This window comes from Podarcis cretensis, assembly GCF_951804945.1.
Source record: "Podarcis cretensis genome assembly, chromosome: 1".
Lineage (NCBI taxonomy): Eukaryota > Metazoa > Chordata > Lepidosauria > Squamata > Lacertidae > Podarcis > Podarcis cretensis.
The window spans coordinates 122,349,455-122,368,306 of NC_137170.1; the positions used below are offsets into that span (position 1 = coordinate 122,349,455).

Below are 18,852 nucleotides of genomic sequence, written 5' to 3' on the forward strand. Positions count from 1 at the left end.
AGGTATGCTGCATACACAGCCTTCCTTAGCATTCACATAGTGCTTTCCTGAAGTGCTTAGCTACAGGGCTAGGCGACATATCGATATATTGTCCAAAGCCCATTTGAACTTCACATCGTGATAACTGTTTCATAATATTTCAGTTGGCAATATATTTTGAATCACAATGTGTGTGAGGACTAGGCAATACAGTGGTACCTTGGTTTAAGAACAGCTTAGTTTATGAACAACTTGGATTAAAGACGCTGCAAACCCGGAAGCAGGTGTTTTGTGAACTTTGCCTTGGAAGCAGAACATGTTGAGTGTGTTCCATTTGTAAATTGAGTCCCCCGCTGCTATGGGAAAGCACGCCTTGGTTTAAGAATGCTTTGGTTTAAGAATGGACTTCCGGAACGGATTAAGTTCATAAACCAAGGTACCACTGTATCTGGTCTTCAACATAACAGTATATCACCAGCTAAATATGACAATGTATCATGCTAAACATTGCAACTTACCACAGTGTCTGAAATAAGGATGGAACTATACAGAGGCAAACAGGACAATGTTCTGGCAACTGCTGCTACTTAGGGGTCTAAAACGGATGAATGACAATTTCATCAACCACCACACAGTCACGTTCATCAGCAGGCAAGCCAAAATTCATCCCAACAGGACTCCTGGTTTGGGGCTTAGCTACCAAATGGTGGTATTTTGGTATTCAACATTGCAATACATCACCAGCTAAACATCACAATAGCTGTTGATGTGCATTTTTTTAAGTTGCAAAAGGAAAAGTCCACAGGAAAACCTACAGCTGAAGATTTTTCTACCGTTGTGATCAGAAGACACAAATTCTGTTGCAAAGCGTGTTCTCCTTCAGGGAGAGCACGTGTTGCGGTGGGGTCTACTGAGCCACCCCTTTGTTGCTGGGTAAGTTCTCCAAGATGGCCAGGGGGCATTGATTGGATTGCCGAGTTGCTGGGGGGAAAGTTATTGTCAGGGGCTCAGGAGCAGAAGCACAGGGAAGAGGGGAGATGGAGAGCGAAGGGGAAGAATCTGAGGGCAGCGTAGGAGAAGATGACAGTGGCCTGAGAGATTCCATGAGCCTCTCCAGCGAATCGGAAGATTCACAGAAGGGGGCGCCGGTGGCCAGGGCAAGGGGGGTCCCAAGGGGGACACTCCAGAAGCAAGGGGCCAGCGGGGACTCCCAGAGCAGCAGTTGGAGATCAGGACCAGCTTCCCCACCTGAGCATAGTGGGGGGGGAAGAGTCCCAGGGATCGGGGGGTAGCATCTCCCCCAGCAGGGAGAGAAGAGGAGTCAGGGCTGACCACGCCTCCATCGGAGAGTCAGGCAACGGAGGGGGGGTCAGGTCCAGCTAGCATCCCGGAAGAGGGAAGCAGTGACAGAAGCAGTGCAACGGTCAGGAGGAAGGTCACTGGGTTGGCGCGAGAGCCAAGTTCAAAAGTACAGGCACGCGGGGCAGCAGAGAACGAGGATTGGGAACCGGGCCCTAAAGCCTGCAGGAGGCAGGGGGAGGAGTCAGGGGACTCAGCGTCAGAAGAGTCCAGAAAGGGGAATGCCCCAGCGGACAGGAGGACCCAGAGGAGAAGAGAGCAGAGGAAGAGGTGGAGCAGGGCGAGAATCTTAAACTGGTGTCAGGGGGGAGGAGATTCAGACGGAACTTCGGCGGTCTAGGGTTTAAGACGTAGAGCTGCGCGCTATGGCTTTGGAATGGAAACTGAACTTCAATATAGACTTTTGTACATAACGACGACCTGGCGTTGGTCCTCTGTGAGCTGGGACCTTGGGCAGCTCTGACAGTTATGTTGCAATTTTGGTGGGAGGGGTAAAAGGCTTAAATACTCTGCACGCAGCCTTGTACTTTCTCTTTTGCTGCGTGCAACGGATCACCCGCCCACCCGCCCTAGAATAAGGGGTTTGTTGCGTTGACCTTGCTATGCCTGTCATGGGGTCGTCTGCCTTTGAGCAGGGGCCTGGTAGGAATTTTTCCACCTGGCAAATTGGCTGGCTGGGTGGTTTTTGCTTACTGCGTAGCAAATCGTCACAACTTGTACTGTTGTGGTTAGGCATTGGTTATAAATCTGGTGGAGGAGGGGTTAGGATAGGCTGGGCCTACCCCTCCATGGAGGGGTTCAGGATAGGCTGGGCCTGCCCCTCCATGGTTGCTGCGGAAAGGGAATTCCGTTAAAGGAATCCTGGGGCTTGCCATCTTTTCGTCCAATCCCTGGAATGGGACTAGGGCCGGCAAGCCTTCGGGGAGCAGGCGGGTGAGAGTTGAGGGTCTGTGTCTCAGCTCCAATTCTTCCCCGACTTGCTTTCCCCCGCACTGTCTTTCGGTGGTGCCCGGAAGTCAGTTCTGTCCCCAGGCGGGGGGACAGATAGTCTTAACCAATGCCTAAACAACCACTCACAGTTTGTATATTAATAAAGTTGTGGCCAAAATCATGCCAAAAATCTTAAACAAAAATTACGTGTCCGTTGTGAGTTATTTTGGGGGGTGGATTGGGGACCTCAACACGCAATAACTGTGCTCCGTTTACGCTGAGGAATCATATGCTAGGCTGTTGAAGTTGCTTTTTCTTCCTCTAATGGCATAGGTGTTGAGGATCAATATGGAAATTAGAGTACACAACATATGTCACAGTGGAGGAAGGAACATCATCTGGCCTGCATCTTCCCCTTGTCACTTCTAAGGCTGCGTCACTTAGTAGGGAATACCGTATTTTTTGCTCTAAAAGACGCACTTTCCCCCCTCCATAAATTAAGGGGGAATGCGCGTGCATCTTATGGAGCGCATGCAGGCTCCATGGCTTCAGTGAAAGCAATGCGAAGCCTCTGGAGTGCACCTGGAGCTCCCGCTGTGCTCTGGAGGCTTCGCGTTGCTTTCACTGAAGCCAGGAGAGCAAGAGGGATCGGTGCGCACCGATCCCTCTTACTCTCCTGGCATCGCTTCGCTTCACTGGAGAGGCGCTGTGCAGGGAGAGCTGCACAGCGCCCCTTCAGAGAAGCGGGAGGAGAAATGGAAGGGGCTCCATTTCTCCTGCCACTTCGCTGAAGGAAGGCTGTGCAGAGAGGGAGAGAATTTTTTTCCTTGTTCTCCCCCTCTAAAACTAGGTGCGTCTTGTGGTCTGGTGTGTCCTATAGGGCGAAAAATACGGTATTTGCTTGTGGAACGGAAAACGCTTCCTCCTGCTTCCTCCACACTGTAGGGAAAATGCATGATCTAAGGAAGGCCGCGCACGAGATTCTCTAAGGCAATAGCAATCCTCCAGCTAGGCGTCGTGGGCATAACTTTGTCTTCTCAAATCCGGGAGCTTTGCTATCGGGATCCATTTATGATTCAGTTGCCAGGTCTTATTAACATTCACCCCATCTTTTCCTTCTGCAAAGTAATGATCAGAGATGGCTGGATTTTATTGCTTTATAGAAATTTATCTGTTATGAGAGACAAAACTTCAAAAAAAAAAAAAATCAAATACAATTACCCCTGCAAAGAATGAGCCTGCAAAAGAATATCAACTTCCTTGCTCAGATTTTGCCCAGAGATTTTGTTGGCCTTTTCACAATCACTGGTCAGGGGATGGGCAAGAAGGTTTTCCTGTTTACACAGAGCTTCAGTCTGGTTTTCTTTTGATCCTATTTAAAAATCTCTTTGATGTGATCACACACTGACAGAGCAATCAATCTGAAATTTATCCTCAGGATTGCTTTCTCTGGGTTCTGGCTCTGGAATAAAGAGCAGATGGGAGAGAGAATCAGTTGGTCTTTTCTCGTATAAAAAGAGGTTCTGCCTCTTTTTAAAGCTTTTGACCCTGAGATTTTTGCGCACCCTTCCCAGTTCTCAGGAGAAGAAAGTGAAAAATCAGGGTGGGTGAACTGAGCAGACTAGGCTTGAACAGTAGGAATGATACTCTACATGGATTGAATGTGTGGTTGACTCCTAGCAGCTGATCAGCACAAGGTTTATTTTTTTCCCCCAGTTAATCAAATAATATTTATTACTTTTCCAACACTACAAAACAAAATAGACAATACAATACAAAAACACCACACAACACTAACACATTAAACTAACACAACAAAATAAAAACAGTTTAAAACACATCATACAGTTTCATCATCCTATCCTTCATTCACTTATTTCAACGACCTCCTCACACCTCCCTTTTTGTATTCCACTTCTGTTAATTGTTTCAGCAATTCCTTTCCATCTTCCTCTGTTTTGTATCCTATAATTATCTTAACATATTCTAACCTTAATTTTTTCTTTTAATACTCTAATAATCTATTTATACTTAATTCCTTATAACATTTCTACTAAAGCCATATAACTTCATTTCCACATTTTTCTAACATTCATTAATTTTACAATATTTCTGTAAACAATCTTTAAATTTTTTCCATGATCAGCACAAGGTTTAATTGGCCGCCCTCCATCCATGTAATGCAGGCTTGACTGCTAGCACACTGGGGATCTTTTAACATTGTTTTGCTAGTGTTTTCTCCCAAGTTTCCAGGTTCCAGTGTGAGGGATGTTTAACATGGCAGGGCTGCCCCAATGGTAAAGGCAAACTAGCATACCCTTCAACATTTCTCTGCTGAAAATAGGGATGTCCTGTATAATAATAATAATAATAATAATAATAATAATAATAATAATTTTATTATTTAACCCTGCCCATCTGCCTGGGTAGCCCCAGCCACTCTGGGCGGCTTCCAACATATATAAAAACATAATGAAACATTAAACATTTAAAAAACCTACGCTGTACAGGGCTGCCTCCAGTTGTCTTCTAAAGGTTGTATAGCTCAGAGGTTGTTGGCTCAGAGGTCACATAACTCCACAGCCTCTAACATTTCTCCGGTGCAAATAAGGAAAAGCAGAACATTCCAGGATCAAATCAGAAACTGGGACAGCTTCTGTAAATCCGGGACTGTCCCTGGAAAATAGGGACACTTGGAGGGTCTGAATTAGGCATTCACTGGCCTGGTGTGTTCCAGTTTCCTTCCCTGCCATCAGTTCTGCTGGCTGAGGCTGATGGGAGTCATAGGCTATAAAACAGCTGGAGGGTACCAGGTTGCAAAAGGCTGAGCTACTGTTTTCTGGGGTGCCTCCCTCAACTATACAAATGTTTCAGCAGCTACCTGCTCTTTGGAAGAAGAAGAAGAAGAAGAAGAAGAAGAAGAAGAAGAAGAAGAAGAAGAAGAAGAGGAGGAGGAGGAGGAGGAGGAGGAGTAGTAGTAGTTTGGATTTGATATCCCGCTTTATCACTACCCTAAGGAGTCTCAAAGCGGCTAACATTCTCCTTTCCCTTCCTCCCCCACAACAAACACTCTGTGAGGTGAGTGGGGCTGAGAGACTTTAGAGAAGTGTGACTAACCCAAGGTCACCCAGCAGCTGCATGTGGAGGAGCGGAGATGCGAACCCGGTTCACCTGATTACGAGTCACCACTCTTAACCACTAGACCACACTGAAGAGGTGGACGGCAGCAGTTGAGCTGCTCCCAGGCTGGGTTAATGGCCCTTGTCTTCCTAGAGATGAACACCAGCCTTTTGATTTTCACTTGCCATGCATGGCTTAGACACAGTAGTAAAGGGAAGGAAGTAATGAAGTGAAGAGGCATTAGCAGGGAGAAGGGAAAAGGGGACTTTGGTCAATTACCGACGTGGTGTTATTATGCTACTCAGTGCATGCCGCAAAGACAAGAGGAGATTATGGGAAATAAAATTAAGAAGCCTGGCCAATGGCATTAGAGGAGTAGACTTTTTGCCTTCTGAGGCAGAGAGGCATGTTTTGGGAAAGCATTCAAACGTGGCTTGGGCCAGGCGAAACCATAGGGCTCCTTTCCATAATTCCCTTCCGTGTTATAAGAGCAGTGCCAGATTTACGTATAAGCTAAACAAGCTATAGCTTAGGACCCCACTCTCTTGGGAGCCCCCCAAAAAATTAAAAGAAAAGAAAACTGGATGTACATTTCCAAAATAAAATAAAACCTACCTACAGCAACAGTGTTTTGTGTTGTGCAGGCTCCTATGATGCAAGTAATGGGTCCTGCCTGCTAGCCTGCTCCCTAAAATATAGAATCATAGAACCATAGAGTTGGAAGAGACCACAAGGGCCATCGAGTCCAACCCCCTGCCAAGCAGGAAACACCATCAGAGCACTCCTGACATATGGTTGTCAAGCCTCTGCTTAAAGACCTCCAAAGGAGACTCCACCACACTCCTTGGCAGCAAATTCCACTGTCGAACAGCTCTTACTGTCAGGAAGTTCTTCCTAATGTTTAGGTGGAATCTTCTTTCTTGTAGTTTGGAACCATTGCTCCGTGTCCGCTTCTCTGGAGCAGCAGAAAACAACCTTTCTCCCTCCTCTATGTGACATCCTTTTATATATTTGAACATGGCTATCACATCACCCCTTAACTTCCTCTTCTCCAGGCTAAACATGCCCAGCTCCCTTAGCCGTTCCTCATAAGGCATCGTTTCCAGGCCTTTGACCATTTTGGTTGCCCTCCTCTGGACACGTTCCAGTTTGTCAGTGTCCTTCTTGAACTGTGGTGCCCAGAACTGGACACAGTACTCCAGGTGAGGTCTGACCAGAGCAGAATACAGTGGCACTATTACTTCCCTTGATCTAGATGCTATACTCCTAACTGGTTTGCTCCTATTAGGTCCATAAATCACCATATAGCATATATTCAATACAAAAAACAGTGGCAATGTGTTGTTGACAAAGGACAGCTGGACATATAAAGGGCTTAGGGCCTCATCAAACCTAAATCTGGCCCTGTATAAGAGCGGCATCATCATCATACCTTTCGATAATTTCATAATTCCGAACTCACGTGTGAGGAGGCTCCTTCTCATGCCAGATTTAGGATTATAGGAGAGATTATACTGATGAGAAAACCATGACATGGATTCTTCAGCCGCATCAAAATGGATATTCAAGAAGCTGCCTGTCAGCCTTTTCTGTGCGGCTTCCAACATATATAAACGTAAAGGTAAAGGGACCCCTGACCATTAGGTCCAGTCGTGACTGACTCTGGGTTTGCGGCGCTCATCTCGCTTTACTAGCCAAGGGAGCCGCTGTACAGCTTCTGGGTCATGTGGACAGCATGACTAAGCCGCTTCTGGCGAAACCAGAGCAGTGCACGGAAACGCCGTTTACCTTCCCGCCGGAGCGGTACCTATTTATCTACTTGCACTTTGACGTGCTTTCGAACTGCTAGGTTGGCAGGAGCAGGGACCGAGCAACAGGAGCTCACCCCATCGCGGGGATTCGAACCACCGACCTTCTGATCAGCAAGCCCTAGGCTCTGTGGTTTAACCCACAGCACCACCCGCGTCCCTTTTTTCCAACATATATAAAAACACAATAAAAGATTAAGCTTTTTTTTTTTAAAAAAAAAAAAAAACCTTCCCTATATAGGGCTGCCTTCAAGTGTCTTCTAAACGTTGTTTGGTTATTTATTCCCTTGGGTCAGGAGTCACATAACTCCATACCCTCCAACATTTCTCCATTGAAAATGAGGGCGTCCTAAGGAAAAGCAGAACATTCCAGGATCAAATCAGAGACTGGGACAGCTTCTGTAAATCCAGGACTGTCCCTGGAAAATAGGGGCATTTGGAATGTCTGGAAAGCCTTGCAAAAATGAAGCACATAGTGTTGCAATAATAATATTACCAAGTAGTGTGTTTTTGTTTTTGTTTGTTTTTTCATTTAAAAGCTTTCCATACTTTGGAAATGATGACCCAGCCTTTTCGGTTCCAATCCAATGCGCATCCCACTGAAATGAATTATGGGTTCATTGAGGTCGCTAAACATATTTGGCAGCATTACTTAGGCTGGGGACGGTTAATCACCTGTTGGTTGTTTGTCTGATTGTTTTGGCTGGAAATTGCTGTGAGGCATCCTGAGACCATGGGATAAATTTAATTAGCGGACTAACCAATTTAAAGGGGCGGAAGGGAAGACAGTGTCAGATAGCATAAAGGGCAAAATAGAGGACCAAATGGCATTCACTTGATTCTGAGAAGTGTTACCAAAACAAACACAAATATTTTAAATCAGAAGAACCATTTAAATCACTTAAAGTTGGGAACCTTTGGCCCTCTAGATCAGGCTTCCTCAACCTCCGCCCTCCAGGTGTTCTGAGACTACAATTCCCATCATCCCTGACCACTGGTCCTGCTAGCTAGGGATCATGGGAGCTGTAGGCCAAAAAACAGATGGAGGACCGAGTTTGAGGAAGCCTGCTCTAAATACTGTTGAACTCCAACTCCCATCAGCCAAGTCAGCATTGTGGGTAACCAGAAATAATGAGAGGTAAAAGGTAAAGGACCCCTGGACAGTTAAGTCCAGTCAAAGGTAACTATGGGGTTGTGACGCTCATCTCGCTTCGGGCCAAGGGAGCTGGCGTTTGTCCACAGACAGTTTTCTGGGTCATGTGGCCCGCATGACTAAACTGCTTCTGGCTCAATGGAAAACCATGACAGAAGCCAGAACGCACGGAAACACCATTTACCTTCGCGCCACAGTGGTACCTATTTATCTACTTGCACTGGCGTGCTTTTGAACTGCTAGGTTGGCAGGAGCTGGGACAGAGCAACAGGAGCTCACTCCATCATGGGGATTCGAACCACCGACCTTCTGATCGGCAAGCCCAAGAAGCTCAGTGGTTTAGACCACAGCGCCACCTGCATTGTTGGTAACCAGAAATCATGAGAACTGTAGTTCAGCAATATTGTGAAGGAACTCAGATTGCCCACTCAGATTTATGGACATGAAGGGCTTTTTCACTCCTTCCTCTCTTGTAACTTTCCACCCCAAATTCCTCCTCTAATGCTTTTAGTTATGCTGAAACAATTATTGTTTTTCTTATAAGAGAACAAAAAAGCATATTCACTCACTTGTTGATTCGTTCTCTCTCTTTGTGTGTGCGTGTGTTCAAATGTTTTTTTCATACCCAAAGCGCCAGAGCTAATAGAAATCTGTTGATTTGGAACTGTGGCTGCTTCTATTCTGGAACTTTTTTTATTTTTAAAACACAAATATTTTGAAATGAAGCAGCACACCTAGTTCCAGCCTTCCTTAAAAAAAACAAAACAGCTGTATAAACCTGTGGGTTGGTGTGTACTTTGCGGCTGGTTTTTCACTAAGGGTTACAATTTTTAAGTTTCTCTTGGAAATAAATACCTACTCCTCAGCAATATTTTTTAAATAATCCCTTTGTCCATTTGTGTAAAAGTTAAAATTAGTCTGCAGAAAGAGCACTAGAGCCAAGCTAAGACGTGGGGTGCGGGAAGAGATTTTGTGAACCTTTCCTTCCCCTGTGAAATGCACTAGCCTTTTCAGATATTATTTGGGTGTTATTGTTTGGATTTATTTATGAGTTGGCATTGCCAGCCTTAATCCTACTCCAATGATACAAAATTCAAGCAATCTGTGCTCCCATACCTGGTATTCCAGCAAAACAATGTTCTGCTGTGAGCCTCTTTGTAGTTGCTACTGGCTGTAGCTTCACTTGTAGATTTCTTCGGGGGGGGGGATACTTTTCTTTTTTTCCCTCATAGCAGAGATGTTGTTATATACTGTATTTTTCGCTTTATAAGACACACTTTCCCCCCTCCAAAAATTAAGGGGAAATGTGTGTGCGTCTTATGGAGCAAATGGAGGCTCCATGACTCCATGGCTTCAACAAAAGTAGTGAAAGCTCTCCAGGCTTCAGGGATAGCCACCTGAAGCCAGGAGAGCGAGAGGGATCGATGCACACCAATCCCTCTTGCTCTCCTGGCTTCGCTTCGCTGGAGAGGTGCTGTGCAGCTTTCCCTCTCTGTGCAGCGCCCCTTCAGCGAAGTGGGAGGAGAAATGGAAGGGGCTCCGTTTCTCCTGCCCCTCTGCTAAAGATGCGCTGTGCAGAGAGGGAGAGAATTTTTTTTTTCTTGTTCTTCCCCCTCTAAAACTAGGTGCGTCCTATGGTCGGGTGCGTCCTATAGAGCAAAAAATACGGTATGTAACCAATCTGATTTGGCTATGTGGCGATGTCAGCAAAGGCAAATAATGATAGTTCGGAATGAGGGCAATTGGTTTGGTCAGAATTTTGCTCACAATTTACCTTATCTCAGCACTGGCTTCTTTTTTAAAACCTCAGTTAAATGATATCATTGTGTAGATACTGTAGTCCTGATTGTTTTGGTTTTTTTTATAATAATTTTTATTCGTTTTTCAAACAGATAACAAAAGTACCACAAAACAACATAATTTCCAACTGATCGTTTCATACCCTTCTTTCTTTTGACTTCCCCATACCTCCCCATCCCTGCATTCTTGTTTAGTGATTCTTTAGCAACCCTTAGGTCCATTATCTTAATTCCCTTTCATAAAAGTTCATTTAGTTTTTTTTGATTACTGCTGCAATTTCTTTACCTCTTACCCCCTGACATCTTAACATTCGTCAATTTTACAATTGTTCTTGAGATATATTTTAAATTTCTTCCAGTCCTCTTCCACTGTCTCTTTCCCCTGGTCACGGATTCTGCCCGTCATCTCGGCCAGTCCCATAAAGTCAATCACCTTTGTTTGCCATTCTTCCAGAGTAGGTAGTTCTTGCGTCTTCCAATACTTTGCCAGTAGAATTCTTGCTACTGTGGTGGCATACATAAAGAAAATCCTATCCTTCTTTAACACCAATTGGCCAACCATGCCCAAGAGAAAAGCCTCTGGTTTCTTAGGAAAAGTCCACCTAAGGACCTTCTTAATTTCATTATAGATCATTTCCCAGAAAGCTTTAATCTTTGGGCAGGTCCACCAAAGGTGGTAAAAGGTGCCTTCAGTCTCATTACATTTCCAACACTTATTGTTAGGCAAATGATAAATTTTTGCAAGCTTGACTGGGGTCATGTACCACCGATAGATCATTTTCATAATATTTTCTTTTAAAGCATTACATGCAGTAAATTTGATACCGGTGGTCCATAACTGTTCCCAGTCAGCAAACATAATATCATGACCGATATCTTGTGCCCATTTAATCATAGCTGATTTCACCGTTTCATCCTGTGTATTCCATTTCAACAGCAAGTTATACATTTTTGATAAATTCTTAGTATTGGGTTCCAACAGTTCTGTTTCTAATTTTAACTTCTCTTTCTGAAATCCTATTTTTCTGTCCTGTTTAAATGTCTCATTTATCTGATGATAATGCAACCAATCTCGAACCTTAGGCTTTAGTTTCTCATAACTCTGAAGTTTCACCCTTTCACCATCATATTCTAAAATTTCATGATATTTTGGCCATTTAGAGTCCATATTAAGCTTTTTTACTTCCCTAGCATCCATTGGTGACACCCACCTAGGGGTTTTACTTTCCAGCAGATCTTTATATCTAATCCAAACGTTATACAATGCTTTCCTCACAATATGGTTTTTAAAACTTTTGTACACCTTTACCTTGTCATACCATAAATATGCATGCCAACCAAAACTATTGTCGTACCCTTCCAGGTCCAAAATGTCAGTGTTCTCAAGAAGTAGCCAGTGTTTCAACCAGCAGAAAGCTGCCGATTCATAGTAAAGTCTTAAGTCCGGCAGGGCAAACCCCCCTCTATCCTTTGCATCAGTTAAAATCTTAAATTTAATTCTGGGCTTTTTGCCCTGCCAGACAAATTTTGATATGTCTTTCTGCCACTTCTTGAAACAATCCATCCTGTCCAAAATCTGTAACGTCTGAAATAAAAACAGCATTCTAGGCAATACATTCATCTTAATAGTAGCAATTCGGCCTAACAAGGAAAGTTTCAACCTTGACCATATTTCCAGATCTTTCTTAACCTCTGCCCAAGTTTTTTCATAATTATCCTTAAATAAATTCACATTCTTGGATGTTAAGTTTAACCCCAGGTATTTTACCCTTTTTGTTATTTCCAGGCCTTGTAGTCCTGATTGTTTGTTTGCAAGATGATAGCAAATTGATTAACAAATGAAAGGTTCTTTCTTTCTCTCCTTTGAGCAAAACCAGTGCTGAAATGGTGACCACTTGTGGCTGCAAACAACCGGGAACAGACACAAAAACCATAAACTTTTGAGGGTCTTTCATGAAACCCCAGGTCCCCAAAGTCTCATATTTGCACTGAAAATGGTTATTGGACAACATTTGGCTCAGTCCAAGTTTCCACGTTATAATTTATTCTGTTCTTTCTCTTTCTCTCTCTCTCTCTTTTGCCAAAGGGAAAAAAAAATAAAATTCCAACAGCCTGGGTCCTGTTTTACAACTCAAATGCTGAACAAATGTAATCTCTCTCTGCAGTAGGACTCAATCATATATTCCTACTGGTGCAGTTTCAAGCATGGCGGCATTAATCAGCTCTGCTTATTTTAAATATAACTGCTGGGAAAGATTTCCAATTGTGTCAATACTTTCAAAACGCAAGAAATGTAGTGAACTGGCTGTCCCTTTGCAAACACTTATTAAAATACATACCCTTAGAACCATCGGCAGTTTCTTAGTATTGACACTTATTTAGATTCATTGTGGAGTGTTAGATTTGGAGTTATGCGCTGAATGCTGATAAATATATCTGCATACATATTTTCAACCAAGGCGGGGTTAGGGAAAATTAAATAAAATAAGAATTGAATGTGTACTTTCATTTTCCTGTATGTATCATGTCAGTATAATATTGCAGTGGCAAAAATAAACAAACACACAACCCTCAACCCCCCTCCCCCCAAAAAACCCATATGACACCCAAGTCAATGACACCCAATGGCAGGAATGGGCCATTTTTTCATTTGCAGGGCCATTCTGTGTTCCAAACAGCAGTCCAGGGACTGAGAGTACATTTTGCAATGTAGCCTGGCTTCATCACGAGTGATCAGACTCTCAAATAAAGATAGTAAAGGTAATAATAATAATTAAAAAGGTAAAGTACCCCTGGATGGTTACATCAAAGGCGACTATGGGGTTGCAGTGCTCATCTCGCTTTCAGGCTGAGGGAGCTGGCGTTTGTCCACAGACAGCTTTCCGGGTCATGTGGCCACCATAACTAAATTGCTTCTGGCACAATGGAAAACCATGACAGAAACCAGGGCTCACAGAAGCGCCATTCACCTTCCAGCCACAGCAGTACCTGTCAGGAGCTCCTCCTACACTCAGGTAGGACCCTGGCAGAGACACATGCCTGACTGGCATGTTCCCTCCCTCCTGGTACATCATTCGGGAGCTTCAAAAGCTTCCTTCTGCCCAAACATCACAGCGATGCCAATAGACATCGGCACACTTCGGGATCTTCAGAGTCTTTGCAGTTTGATTAACAGACCTCAGCAACTCAGCATTTTGGCTAATCTACTTTATTTACATATAAACACACACGGAACACTGTAACATGGCTCCCTCTCTCTCTTGCATCAGAGAAAAAGAACAAAGGACAATAGTCCCACGTCACGGAACACAGTAACACAAACATCCTGTCTCCGTCACTTCCCACTGTGTGGAGTCAAAACATATACCATCATGTGATAGACAACAATCCCTGCAATCATGGAGCAGGAATTCATAGACTGCAATCATGGAGCAGAAATTCTAACAGCACCTATTTACCTACTTGCACTGGCGTGCTTTCGAACTGCTAGGTTGGCAGGAGCTAGGACAGAGCAACGGGAGCTCACCCCGTTGCGGGGATTCGAACCCCCGACCTTCTGATTGGCAAGCCCAAGAGGCTCAGTGGTTTAAACCACAGCGCCACCCTCGTCCCTTGTACCACTAGTTGTTAACAATAAGTACTAGTAATAACCAGAGGTGTAGTGGTCCGGAGTTGTAGGTTTGTGGAGGAAGACCCATTATTATTTCTGCAGAGGGGTCTCCACCTCCATCATCCCAGGGTCCCTCAGTCAGCATGAAATGGAAGGGTTTTAGCCAAAGAGAAATTGTCTCTTCATCCTTTGTGCTGATTGGAGGCAGTTTGAGTGAAAGGAATCCGTTCATTGGCCTTGCAAAGCCCTGCCCATTTAGACCACTTAGACCTTCTTACTTCCACTTCAGGGGCACATTTACTCTCAGGAAACCCCCTTCCAGCTACAAAAGACGCTGCTGAAGAGACTCTTGGTCTGTGGCATCGCTTAGGGTGTTTTGCTTGAATTTGTTGCTGTTGTTATTGGTATTAATTTTTGTATTTTTATTTTTATTTTTGGATCCTATTAAGTGGAGACTGTTTCAATTTGGTGGCGTGCTTTTTGATGTGTTTTACTTGTTGCTTTTGACTTTTGTTATGTTCATATTTATGTGAATCTTGCCACGGTGTAAGCTGCCTTGAGCACTGTTTTAACTATGTAAAGGTGGCATGTAAATAAAATGATGGTGATGTCTTAAACTAGGTACCAAATGAAACACTGTCAAAATACAAAGCAACACATTGCTCTTGAACAAGCAAGCAATGAAGTCCTGTCTACTTTTTAGTCCTTAATACAGTTCAATAAAATTTCCTTTCTCTGATCCCAGAGAGAGCGATCCTAGGCAAGCTTCTTGCTTGTTCAGGATCTATGAGCTGATTAACAATAACAATAATGTTATTATTTATACCCCATCCATCTGAGTTTTCAGGCTTAAGCTCCCTGCTGTGCAAGATCTCTGCTTGAGTTTCCAGAGTGAGTAATCTATTAACCTTAAACACTCCTTGCTGCATTTGCTAGAGGCAAACCTATCATAGAATCGTAGAGTTGCAAGGGATCCTGAGAATAATCTAGTCCAACTTCCTGTATTACAGGAATATGCAGCTTTCCCATTCAGGGATCAAACCTGCAACCTGAGCGTTTTCAGCACCACACTCTAAGCAACTGAGCTATCCTGGCTGCGATCATGCCTAATGCAAACCTCTCTGCATAGCATATGAATGAATTCAAACATGGCATTTTATGCATATTAAACTTGAACATTTTCAAGAAAAAATAGTATGTACTTTACCCTGTTATTTACTCAAACATTTCTCAGCTGAGCAGAGGTCCTAGTTAATGAGTTTTGTGGCATAAGCAGTGGTCCATTTGTTGCAACCACAAATTTAGAATTCATTTTGTAGCAAGGATCATTAATGCCCAAAGTGTAGCATGTGCTTTCTTCTCAACAAACAACAAGCTAGAGGAAAAAGAGTTTACAAACTTTGTGAGCCTCCATTTAAGCATGCAATGCTTTGTTCCACTGTGTGCTCAGGTTTTGCATCTATTTCCCCCTATTGAAATCTATATGCCAACTTACGGTGCATTTGATATTGTACAGTACATTTGGCCTGTAACCTGTCTTGTATTTTTGCATTAATTTATGTGCCTGTTTCTTCTGCTTTTCTCCCATAGCTATTGCAATGAAGACAGTGGCGTAGCGTGGGGGGTGCAGGGGGGGCCGGCCGCACCAGGCGCAACATCTGGGGGTTAGGGTTAGGGGGTGCAAATCCACGGGTTAGGGGGCGCAAATCCATGGGTTAGGGGGCGCAAATTACTTGCCTTGCCCCGGGTGCTGACAACCCACACTACACCACTGAATGAAGAAGACAAACCTGTGACCTGAAATGAACAACAAGTAAGTGTGAGAAACTAATGAGCAGGCCAGAGATATAATCACTTAGGACTGTATGTAGTTAAGTGATTCTCAGAATGGACCATTGAAATCAGTGAATTTATAATAGCCAGTCATTTATTTCAACAGTATTATTCTGAATATGACTTGATGTCTGAAATATGGAAGGGAGAAAAGGATTCTCATTAAATACTCCTCTTGGAATGCATGCAGAAATGTCCTGTCTTTTGGAACCCTTCATATTTCATACAACTCAGTACAGTCTTTTCTCTCAGTATGCTCCATACTTTGAATTGGTTTGGTTCCTATGCTGATTATTGTATGTATTGTATTGAAATTGGGGTGTGTGTTTTTCAGGCTGCAATATTATTTGTTCCTTCATTTCTTTTCATTTACCGTATATCGTTTCTTTCATCACAGAACCCAATGCTGTGAACTATTATTTAGCTGGGAGTAAGTCAGACAGGGACTTGCAACACAAACGTATACATATAAATATGACTGAACTAAATAGAGCTCGTTCCCTGGTACAGGAGTATAGAACTGAAGCCTTCGTTCCGAATAAACTAAGCATAAGATTGTGCTACGAGCATTTGTGTGTGCGTGCTTTTAGTTTTCCAGCTGCAATATAGAAAGAAACCATGGGGTGAAATACTAAAATAAAATAAAATAAATAATTTATACCCCACCCATTTGGCTGGGTTTCCCCAGCCACTCTAGGCAACTCCCAACAGAATATTAAAAACATGATAAAAGATCAAACATTTAAAACCTTCCTAAACAGGGCTGCCTTCATATGTCTTCTAAAGGTGAGATAGTTGTTCATTTCCTTAACATCTGATGGGAGGACGTTCCACAGAGCGGGCGCCACTACCGAGAAGGCCCTCTGCCTGGTTTCCTGTCACCTCACTTCTCACAGTGAGGGAACCACCAGAAGGCCCTCAGAGCTGGACCTCAGTGTTTGGGCTGAACAATGGGGGTGGAGACACATACTGGGCCGAGGCCGTTTAGGGCTTTAAAGGTCAACACCAACACTTTGAACTGTGCTCAGAAACGTACCGGGAGCCAATGTAGGTGTTATGTACTGAGCTGAATAGGATCAAAATGCAGCAGTCTGATTGGTCCTAGAACAATAGGATTCAGAATGCAGCAGTCTGTTGGTCCACAGGAGCCACCAGATCCAGATGGAAGTGAATCCACACCCTGATTGGCCTACAGGAGAATCCCGGAATTAGCCAATCAGGCGGGGCCCATTGTGTAAATAATGTATATAAGGCAGACATTCTGGGGGAACTTCCATTCCTCCCCACCACTATGAACTGAATAAAGAGCATGAAATCCACTCTCGACTCCGAGTATATTTCAGTAGGTCTTTCAGGATCGGTGTTATATGGTCTCGGCTGCCACTCCCAGTCACCAGTCTAGCTGCCACATTCTGGACTTGTGGTACATGATTATAGAACTGAGGCCTTCATTCTGAGTAAACTAAGCATAGGATTGTGCTACGTGTTTGAGTGTGCTTTTTCCAGACTCAATATAGAAAGAAACCATGGGGTGAATAAATAAGGGTCAAGTGACACAGTCAGGTGGCTGCGGGGGGTGGGGGAGAAGACACTGATTCTTAGGACTGTACCACTTGATGGAGGTTTGTGTGATTTGATACTTCCCAATGTAACCTTGTTCTTTGCAAAACAGCATGTTTCCTTGGGAGTCAGTGATCCCCCATGATTCGGATGCACAGCTCAGATCCATCAGAAGCCATGCATTCAATATTGCTGGCCCAATTTTATAGACCTCCCTTTCAGTTGAGGTCAGAAAGGACCCTTCTCTGTTGAACTTCTGTTGCACCTACAGAAGACTTTGTTATTCTATCAGGCATTATAACTGAATTCTGATTTTATAGTTTGAAGTCACTTTTATTTTCATGGTACTGAGTTTCTCATATGCTGCTCAGAGATGATTGTAATTAAGCATTATATAAATTGTAGAAATACATAAATAAACAATGCTGCATTCAGGTTTTATAGTAAGCAATGGTTACTTTATAACTAATGGTACTAACTACATGCATTATAAATTACAGGTTTACCTATCTCCCGTGAAAGTACATTAAAAAGAGATAGAGAGATCTAGCTTTAGCTAGAAGTAGCCATAGAAAGTGTTATCTTAGCTGGCCTGCATTAGAAGTTGAGAGACATGGATGGAAAATGGGAAAGACTGAAATATCCTTTTTAGTGGGAACTGTGGAATCGGAAACTGGAGGGAATTAACGGGCGATCGAGCAAGGAATCGGAATTAAATCAAGATAAAACGGAAGAGGTCAGAACATTTACTCAGAAGACTAAATATGGAGAGGAAAGTAGTATGTTGCTTTAAAAAATAAAAACCTTAGCCTAATTCAATTCGTGGCAAGTTCATATTTCCCCCTGCGATATACAGTATGCAACTGCAATAGCCTACCAATCTGAGGGTCAACCAGTTTCCAATTTGAGGGTCAACCAGTTTCCATCATTGATCTGTATCTCTCTATTTGCTTAGCATATTTGCAGCCTGCGCCATCAAATACTGTTTTCAAGTGACTGCATCATGGGGACCGATACATTCTTGTTATTCCTGGGCAATGCTGTGCTTGTTGGTCAACACCTGTGTGGTTTTCTCTTTTCCTGGTGAGAATATCTTGCTGTGTTCATTGCCACTGTAAAGCCATCATGATTATCCAGGGGGCATTTGCTCTTGTTAACGCTCTGGATATTTCATGGGCTTGAGTGGCTATGAAGCCAATTGCTCTAAAGAGAGTTAGACTCACTTCCTACCTTCTGATTCACTCTCACTTTTTACAATGTTAAGATGCATTCTGGGAGAGCTTTAAAGGGGCACTGAATTCCCAGCTGGCAGGTTTTATACCTTGGGTACTTTAAAAAAAGTACATTCAGCTCTGGATCCCACTTTTTATTTCAGAGGGTTGCATCAAAGTAAGCCATACTCAGAGTAGATTTAAGTTCATTGTAATGTAGTGGATCCAAGGCCGGATTTAGGTTTGATGAAGTCCTAAGCTACTGAAGGTCATGGGGCCCTTCATATGTCCAGCTGTCCTATGTCAACAACAAATTGTCGCCATTTCTTGTGTTGAATATATGCTATATGGTCATTTATGGACCTAATAGTTATCTAAAGTCATTTGCACATAACAAAACACAGTGGTACCTCAGGTTAAGTACTTAATTCGTTCTGGAGGTCTGTTCTTAACCTGAAACTGTTCTTAACCTGAAGCACGACTTTAGCTA

At 43.4% G+C, this 18,852-nt stretch overlaps 1 long non-coding RNA gene across 1 annotated transcript in view; it reads left to right on the plus strand.

Moving 5' to 3' along the window:
• The first annotated feature begins 274 nt into the window (after positions 1-274).
• Positions 275-18,852, plus strand: part of LOC307220479 — a 371,449-nt gene continuing 352,871 nt past the window's right edge. The window contains exon 1 of the long non-coding RNA XR_013840891.1: positions 275-415. This is a non-coding gene — a long non-coding RNA (uncharacterized lncRNA). The remainder of the gene's footprint in view (positions 416-18,852) is intronic.